This window comes from Triticum urartu, chromosome 2A (genome assembly GCF_056163025.1).
Source record: "Triticum urartu cultivar PI428250 chromosome 2A, HENAU_Tu73, whole genome shotgun sequence".
NCBI lineage: Eukaryota > Viridiplantae > Streptophyta > Magnoliopsida > Poales > Poaceae > Triticum > Triticum urartu.
The window spans coordinates 206627275-206636530 of record NC_141874.1 but is presented as its reverse complement, the minus strand read 5'-3'; positions in this window follow the sequence as shown (position 1 = coordinate 206636530).

Here is a 9256-nt window from a genome sequence, read left to right as displayed (position 1 = left end):
GCATGTGAATCTCCTCATTCTTATAATGAGTCATTTGACTCCAACTATAAACTGTTCAAAAATCAGAATGGTGAAATATTTGCTAGATATGTTGGCACTAACTGCAGGAACGGTTCCCCTATGAAGAAAATCTGGGTTCCCAAAAGATGCCTTGAAAATCTTCAGCTGAATGTCATCATGATGTCACCTGTGAAGAATAGGAACACCAGATCAAATTCTTCATATGGACCAAACCCCTCACATGGATCATATTCCTCAAAAGGATCAAAGTCCTCATATGAACATCATCGTGCTAACCCGTCTGTTTCGCAGGGAAGATCTAAGGATTATGGATATGTGCATTATTCTTCAAATCATTATGTCCATAAGTCCTTGAAGAATTTCTCTGCTTACTCTTATGCTTACTCTAACCCCTCTTATGTGAAACGAAATGGACTGGCTTCTATGCCATCCTTCTCGTATGGAGCTCGCAGAATGATGAACTCTTTGCCACCCCTTCAGATGTGGGTGGTGAAGAAAAAGAACGAATCTCTTCTGCAGGGTCAGGTCTCCAGACGTATGTAATCGTCTGAAGAATTTGCTGGAGACCTGAGCATGCCTGAAAGGACGCAGGCTAATCATGAAGAAATGAACTTTCATTTCTCACGTCCTCATATTGCTTTATCAGTTCTTTTACTTCATGAAATTATTCTGATGAATTGATGTCATATTCTTCACTGATGAAGTATATGAGTTTGTAAGCTGCACTAATTCATCTGCAGGATGATCAACCCAAAGCCACTGAGTGGGTCCTCGATAGTGGATGTACAAACCACATGACTGGTGACAAGAATCTATTGATGGATGCTCCATTATCACCGTCGCATCTGAAGCATATCATCTTTGCTGACAAAAGCAAAAGTCAGGTATTGGGTCTAGGTAAGGTTGCGATTACAATTGATCGACACATGGACAAAGTCATGCTTGTTGAGTCCTTAGGATACAACCTTATGTCTGTATCAATGCTTTGTGATCTTGATATGGTTGTTGTCTTTGGCAAGTACCGTTGTGTTGTGGTTATGGAAGCTGACAATTCCAAAGTCTTCGAAGGCTTTAGGAGAGGAGACCTGTATATTGTTGATTTCTCTACAGGACCACAATCAGCCGTGTGCTTAATTGCAAAAGCTTCAGAAGGCTGGCTCTGGCATCGACGACTTGGTCATGCAGGCATGAGGAATTTGCACACGCTTGCGAAGAAGAAGCATGCCATTGGCATCGAGAATGTCAAATTCCTCAAGGATCACCTATGCGGAGCCTGTGAAGCTGGGAAGATGACCAAGGCCAAGCATCCAGCGAAGACTATCATGACCACCACTCGCCCATTTGAATTGCTTCACATGGATCTCTTCGGTCCAAATCATTATTCTGCTATCTCAAATGAAGCATCTCAATATGGTTTTGTTATTGTTGATGATTATTCTCATTACACATGGGTACACCTTGTTACTTACAAACATGAAGTGCAGGAAGTCTTCAAATGATTTTCCTCGAGGGCTTCAACCAACTTTGGTGTGAAGATCAAGCACATCAGAAGTGACAATGGCACTGAGTTCAAGAACTCTGGTCTCGATGACTATCTTGATGAACTTGGTATTACTCATGAGTTATCTGCTCCTTACACTCCTCAGCAGAATGGCGTCGTGGAGCGCAAGAACATGACTCTTGCTGAGATGGCTCGCACTATGCTTGATGAATACAAAACGCCTCGTTGTTTCTGGACTAAGGCAATTGATACTGCGTGCCACATCATCAACAGAGTATATCTTCACAAATTCTTCAAAAAGACTGCCTATGAACTCCTAACTGATAAGAAACCCAATGTAAGTTATTTCAAAGTCTTCGGTGCTAAATGTTGGATTAGAGATCCTCATCACAACTCAAAATTTGCACCGAAAGCACACGAAGGTTTTATGCTTGGTTACGGAAAGGACTCGCACACCTACAGAGTCTTCAACAACGTTCTTCACAAAGTTGTTGAAACTGTAGATGTGCGGTTCGATGAAACTAATGGCTCGCAAATAGAGGACCTACCTCCTATGATAGATGAACCAGCACCTGAGGAAACTATCAAGTTCAAGGCTACTGAGGATGTCATTCCTACTGAAGAATCTGCTGAAGAATTCATTCCAGAACATGAAGAACGTCGAGCTAATGCACCTGAAGAAAATGGTGTTGAAGAAAATGCTGATCAAACTCTTCAACGACAACCAGCTCATCCTCGCATTGCAAAAGAAGTGCAAATTGAAAAGATCATCAATGACATCAAAGCGCCAGGTCCTCTCACATGCTCAAAAGCTTCACATTTGTCTAACTTTTGTGGGAAGTATGCTTTTGTCTCTATTACAGAGCCCACTAAGGTAGATGAAGCATTTCTGGAGCCTGAGTGGATTCAGGCCATGCAAGAAGAATTACATCAGTTTGAGCTCAACAATGTCTGGGAACTGGTCAAACGTCCAGATCCTCGCAAGCACAATATCATCGGCACAAAGTGGATCTGCCGCAACAAGCAAGATGAAAATGGCCTTGTGGTGAGGAATAAGGCACGGCTTGTAGCTCAAGGCTACACCCAGGTTGAAGGAATTGATTTCGATGAAACTTTTGCACCTGTTGCTAGACTTGAGGCTATTCACATATTACTTGCTTATGCTAACCATCATGATATCACTCTATATCAAATGGATGTGAAAAGTGCATTCCTCAATGGTAAGCTTGAGGAAGAAGTATATGTTGCTCAACACCCAGGTTTTGAAGATCCAAAGAATCCTGACAAAGTCTTCAGACTCAACAAGGCCCTCTATGGACTCAAGTAGGCCCCACGGGCTTGGTATGATACTTTGAAGGAACTCTTCATGAAGAAAGGCTTCAAACCAGGTTCACTCGACCCTACTCTTTTCACTAAATCTTATGATGGTGAATTGTTTGTGTGCCAAGTATATGTTGATGATATTATCTTTGGCTGTACTGACCAGCGTTATAGTGATGAATTTGCCTATATGATGAGTGAAGAATATCAAATGTCTAGTATGGGAGAGTTGAAATTCTTCTTAGGTCTTCAAATTCATCAACAACACAATGGCATATTCATATCTCAGGAGAAATACCTCAAGGATGTACTGAGGAAATTCAGCATGCAAGATTGCAAAGGCGTCAAAGTTCCTATGCCCACAAATGGCCATCTGTGCACTGATGAAAATGGTATTGACTTCGATCATAAGGTATACCGCTCCATGATAGGTTCCTTATTATACTTATGTGCATCTAGGCCAGATATAATGCTTAGTGTTTGCATGTGTGCCCGATTTCAAGCTGCACCGAAGGAATCACACCATAAGGCTGTGAAGCATATTCTTCGATATCTAGCTCACACACCAACACTTGGATTATGGTACCCCAAGGGCTCGGCTTTTGATATTGTTGGATATTCTGACTCTGACTATGCTGGTGATCGTGTGGATCGCAAGTCAACATCTGGTACATGTCATTTCCTCGGACGATCTTTGGTCTGTTGGTCCTCGAAGAAACAGAACTGCGTATCACTATCTACTGCTGAAGCTGAGTACATTACCGCTGGTTCTTGTTGTGCCCAATTGCTATCGATGAAGTAAACTCTCAAGGACTACGGCGTCAACATGAAGAATGTACCTCTCTTCTGTGACAATGAGAGTGCCATCAAGATTGCTCACAACCCAGTTCAACACTCGAAGACAAAGCACATTCAGATTCGTCATCATTTTCTTCATGATCATGTGTTGAAGGGCGACATTTCTATTGAGCATGTGAAGACTGAAGAACAGCTAGCCGATATCTTCACAAAGCCCTTGGATGAGAAGAGATTTAGCAAGTTGCGGTGTGAGCTAAATATCCTAGAATCTTCGAATGTTCTGTGAAAAGGACACTCATCCTAACACTTACGCAAAATTGATGACTTAGATGTGCAACACATGAAGAAACGTTTTACTTCAATCAATGAAGAATAACACTCTTAGTGTGAAGAAATTAATGAAGAATTTGATTCTCAGAACCCTACGATAATTGTACGCGGTGTCTGAAATCATTATTCTTATACGGTGGGTCACGCCGCCACCAAAAGTTGAAATTCCTCAAATTATTCATATTCTTCAACTTTGCATAGTGTTCACTGGTTCCATCCTTTTTCTTCATTGGCTATATAGATATATATGAGTTTATGTCCTCTACAGCATTCAGTTATTGCTATTTCTTCAAGTTGGTTTTTTGCTAAGTGAATGTGATCGGACCCTTCCCCTCTATGCTATACTCAACCCAATCTGTTCACAAATTCTTCATGTGCGTTCTATTTCAAACTCGTTCAAAATCTTCACTGTGTCCTTGTCAGCTGAAGAAATTGCGAACGGAACTTTAAAATCTATCTTATTAAATTTTCGGCTTTGCCGCTCAAACCGTTCCGCATCCCACGATACACTTATCCACTCACCCACGATCTAACATGATATCCACCTCTCACTACGTGGGTGACACATGTCATGCGAATAAGAAGGGTCAGGGGCACGTTCGTCCAATTTCTTCGGGCGAGCAGTTTTTCACCGAGGCTATAAATACCCCTCCTTCCCTTCCTTACTTCTTTTACTCCGCTCGACCTCTCTCTCCAGCTCGAGCTTCTCAAACCCTAGCGCCGCCGCTACTTCATCGCCGCCGGTGAGGAAGAGCTTCACTGCCTTGACCTCATCGCCGACGTACTCGCGCCGACCGCGGACATCTTCACTCCGCCGCCGCCATAGCCGTCTTCCTCCGCCAAGTTAGGGCATGGAAGATCTGCACAGACGAGCTTCACATCTCCTCACTCCAGTTCGTTGTGTTCTTCGTCCAGGGTAAATAAAAGTTACTTTTACTACCCTCGTTGATTCGAATGATTATCTACAAAATCTTCAAAAGTGTTTTTCTTCATATCTTCACACATTGAACACCTCACAAAATCATCTGTTCTTGATTCGTTCCTCTAAGCATCATTTTTCTTCAAGATTCCTCAATTGTGTGGATCTTCGATCTATACAACTCTGGAACCTAAGACAAAGAACGCTTAGTGAAAATCTTCAAGACTCATCTGGTCAAATTCCTCAAACTTGTTCTTTTTTTTGAAAAACATTCTGAGAACGCATATGACCTCTCCAAAATTCCTCGCAACTATACTCTGTTCATAGGTACACATGTCAGCTGCTGAATCACTAGGTTTTCATCAACTTAACTCATTTGCAGCGTTCCTCGAAGAAAAGTTGCATACTTCTTCAGAGAATTCAATTGTTCAAATTCCTCAATTGAAGAAAATGGCTGACGGTAAGAAGCCACAGAAGGGAGGAAAGAGACCTGAGGTAAATACAGCGTTTGAAATCCCTGATGACATATATGCTGGGTACTGCACACCTACTGAGGAAACCAAGAATGAGCGCAAAGTGCGCATTCAGAAGATAGAGAGGAGATGGGCAAGAGAATGGAGAGAGTATAGATATGTCACTCCTAAGTACATGAAGAAATTCGCACTCAATCCTCCATGCCCAAGAGCTCCATTGGCACCTGGCCAAATTGCTGATCCCACCAGCCTCAAGCGCGGTGGGGACTATCCTAATGATTGGGCCAAGCTCCAAGCCAAGCTGGCTAAGCAAGCTAGAGAAGCAGTGAGGAAATTTAATGAAGACTCTACTGCTGCTGCTGCCTCTGCTGAGGCCTCTGTCAAGCCAAGGAAATCCATGCCTAAGAAGCCTGCTCGTAAGCCAAGTGCTTCACCAGCTGCGCCCTCACGGCCAGACTCTTCAAAGTCCTCATGACCAATCCCTCAAGCTGCTCCTTCAAAATCCTCAGCACCTCCTCCAATGTCCCCAGCTGTTCCGACAAAGTCCTCAGCACCTGCGCATCTGGCTTTGTGCCAAAGGACTGCAGGCATCTCCATTGCCTCTGGTGTCTCAGCAAGCTCCTCAGCTGCACCAAATTCTTCATCTGGCCCCACTCTGCTGAAGACCAAGGCAACTGCTGGACGAGGTCCTCGGCCAAGTCGTAAGAAGAAACATGTCGCCTTCCAAGAGCCACCTGAAGAAGATGAAGCTGATGATGATGAACTTGCAGAAATCATCAAAGACAGACAAGTTAGGGCCGCTAGAGCCAAAGGTACACCTGTGCCACTGCTTTTGGATCCCAAGCTAATCCTCGACTACATTGATCTCTGGCACAAGGACCCAAATACTCCTATGCCTGACTTCAAGCTGACGCCTGGTCAAAATCACATGCTGACTCATTTCATACAAGAGGAGAAATGGAAATATGATCAGGCCAGGCAGATCAAGAAGGCCCAGTACAAGAAATAGAAATTTTTGAAGAACAACGTTGTCACTATGACAACTGATGAACTTGTAAAAATCCAATCTGAAATCAAAACCCTCAGTGATGACTTCAAATCCTACTATGCTGATTGGCAAGGAGCCAAAGTTAGATTTGTAAAGATAACTGAACAGTTCACTTCAAATGTTGTTGTCCGAACGCAACGGGAAATTTCTCAGGCTGAAGCATCTGCTGAGCCGACTGAAGAACATGCCAGCACCACTGATGACAATCAGGCTGCTGAAGAAAATGTGAGTTCTAGGGCTGATGACTGCATTCCAGCCGCTGAAGAAATTGCCAGGGCACCCACTAGTGGTGTGCCTGAAGAAACAGAAGAACTCAGGGAAACTGCATCAGTTGTGCCTGAAGAAAATCAACCAGATTCCTCAGCTGCTCCTGCACCAACTTCAACTCCAATCCTTCCATCTGCATCAGATGTGAAGAAGACCAAGGATGCAGAGCGTGCTGCAGTGAAGAAAAGGAAAGCATCAGCTGCTTTAGATTCTTCAGCTCCGAAGAAAATGAAGCCTATGACAAGTTCATTTGCACATCCGATTGATGCTGTTCCCATATCAACCAGGCCATCAAAGGACCTTGTTCCTTTTGATGAAGAATATGTGATCCCCAGCAGATCTGATGAAGAAACTCCTTCTACTGCTTCGTCTGAACCGTTGGATGAAGAAATTGAAGTGGATGCAATCCCTTCAACACCTATCATCATCTCGCCCATGCCTCAGTTCACAGCTGAAGAGGCTAGCGTTGAAGAAATGGAAGATGAAGATGTGGACGTTGGCTGCTCCACACCTGTAATCAGTGATGAATTCTGGGAAAGTCAGCATCCAAACTCTCCAATGTTCACACTATTGCAGCAAATACCTTAGTCGCCTGCACCAACTGTTCAAATGGGCTCTGAAGAAACTCACCCCACTTCATCTGTGCATGAGGAAATTCCAGCCACTAGTGCTGAAGAAACTGCTGCTGAACATCTGAAGTCGCAGACTGCCACTAAAGAGGAACCAGAAATTCCTCAGCCTGAAGAACCTACGATTGAGATTCCCGAGGTTGTGATGCAACTCACTGACACTCCTCTGCCGAAGCCAAAGGATCCATTCTCACGCAAGCAAAAGTTCAAGGCTGATGATTTCTTCGGCGAGCACATATTCTTCGAAGATTACAACCCATATAACTCTGCTCGCATTAGGAAGAGGCATTTCTGGACTGCTAGTCAAGCCAATTTCTATTCCTCAGAGTTGTTCAACAAGGAGAAAATCTTCTATCATGAGCATATTCCTCACGTGGACATGGAATCTCTGCCGTGCTTCGCACCAGTCCTTAGTGTTCTTCACGACGTTGGACTGTTAAACTTTTGCTCTGACATCTGCGATTGGAATGAAGAGCTGATTCTTCAATTCTATGCAACGCTGCACATCACAGGAGATTCTGAAGATGTGAATTCATGGGTGCTGGACTGGATGTCTGAAAATACTCACTACACTGCACCAGCCTCTGAATTACTTCGCGCCTTACCACTCAGTCCTCCCCTTGAAGAAGCTCGTTGCATCTACAGTGAACCTGAGCTTACAAATCATTACATGCAGGTGCTGATGAAACCTTTGAAGCCAGGTCAAGCACCAAGAACCAAATTCCTCGTGAAGGAATTGCTCTACGTGTCTAGAACTGTCTATCGTATACTCACGAGGACAATCAGTCCTATCAAAGGCCACGACTCATATGATGAGGAAATTGTTGGCATCATGAAGAATCTGGTATTCAACATCGTTCATGGCATTCCTGTCAATTATCACGATTTCTTCATGAGGACTCTGGCAAATGTTGCACTATCTCCATTTGAGCTGAAGCCTTATGCACCTTGGATTATGGGATTCCTCAGGACAAGGTCTTCACTCAACTACAAAGCTGATTTTCAGAATCACCTTAGCTACTTGCTCCCAATTGAAGTCCTCAAGCAGACTTATTCCTCAGTTGATGGAAAGGGCAAGGCACCAGCTATTATAGATGAAGGCATTCGTCCATTGGATGGTCAGTTTCGCAAAGCTGCTTCTTATTCCACCAATGATGACTCTGCCACACATGACTCTGCCAATGCACCCAAGTCCACTCCTCAAGCCACTGCTCCGCGCGTGATGACTGACCGTGAACTTCTACTTAGTCTTGACCAGAAGGTGGATCAAAATCACAAATAGGTTAAGCGTCAGTTTGGTTCTCTTCTTCACAACATGACTGCTACACACAATGCAGTGTAGAAAAACCACTACTACCTCCATCAAGTCTTCGGTCGCACCTGGGCAATCCTGTCACATCTGTATGGTGAAGACGATCTGAAGAAAATGGGCCTCAATGAAGATTTTGACTGGTCTGCACCTCCACCGAAGAAATTCAAGAAGGTCAAGGTTCCTTATCTGGTGGCCAGTTCATACTCTTCATCGCGCGACACTGATGAAAATGAAGACTTGGACAACACTGCGGTAGGCCCTAGTACAACAAACGACCCCAACAACGCTGGCGCTCCTTCATCAACTTGATATTCTTCAGGGGCGTTAGTCCTCATATTCAATCCTTTTGGTCATTTGATGACAAAAGGGGAGAATTTTGAGTTAGTCTTCAAGCAGGTCTTTCTATATGGGCGTTTTTTTAAAGTTACAACTCTCGTTCTTCTGAGAATTTTATTGGATCGAGTTGTAAACTTAAACCCGATGGTGCTCTGATACTCTTGATGCGTTTTTCTGCATGCTTATTCCTCGTTAAATATTATTGCATGCATGCTGAATTACATCAGTCACCATATTTCATCATGCATTTCAAATTCTTCACTGTTATATGTCAAATGCGTGTATGAATTACAAGATATAGG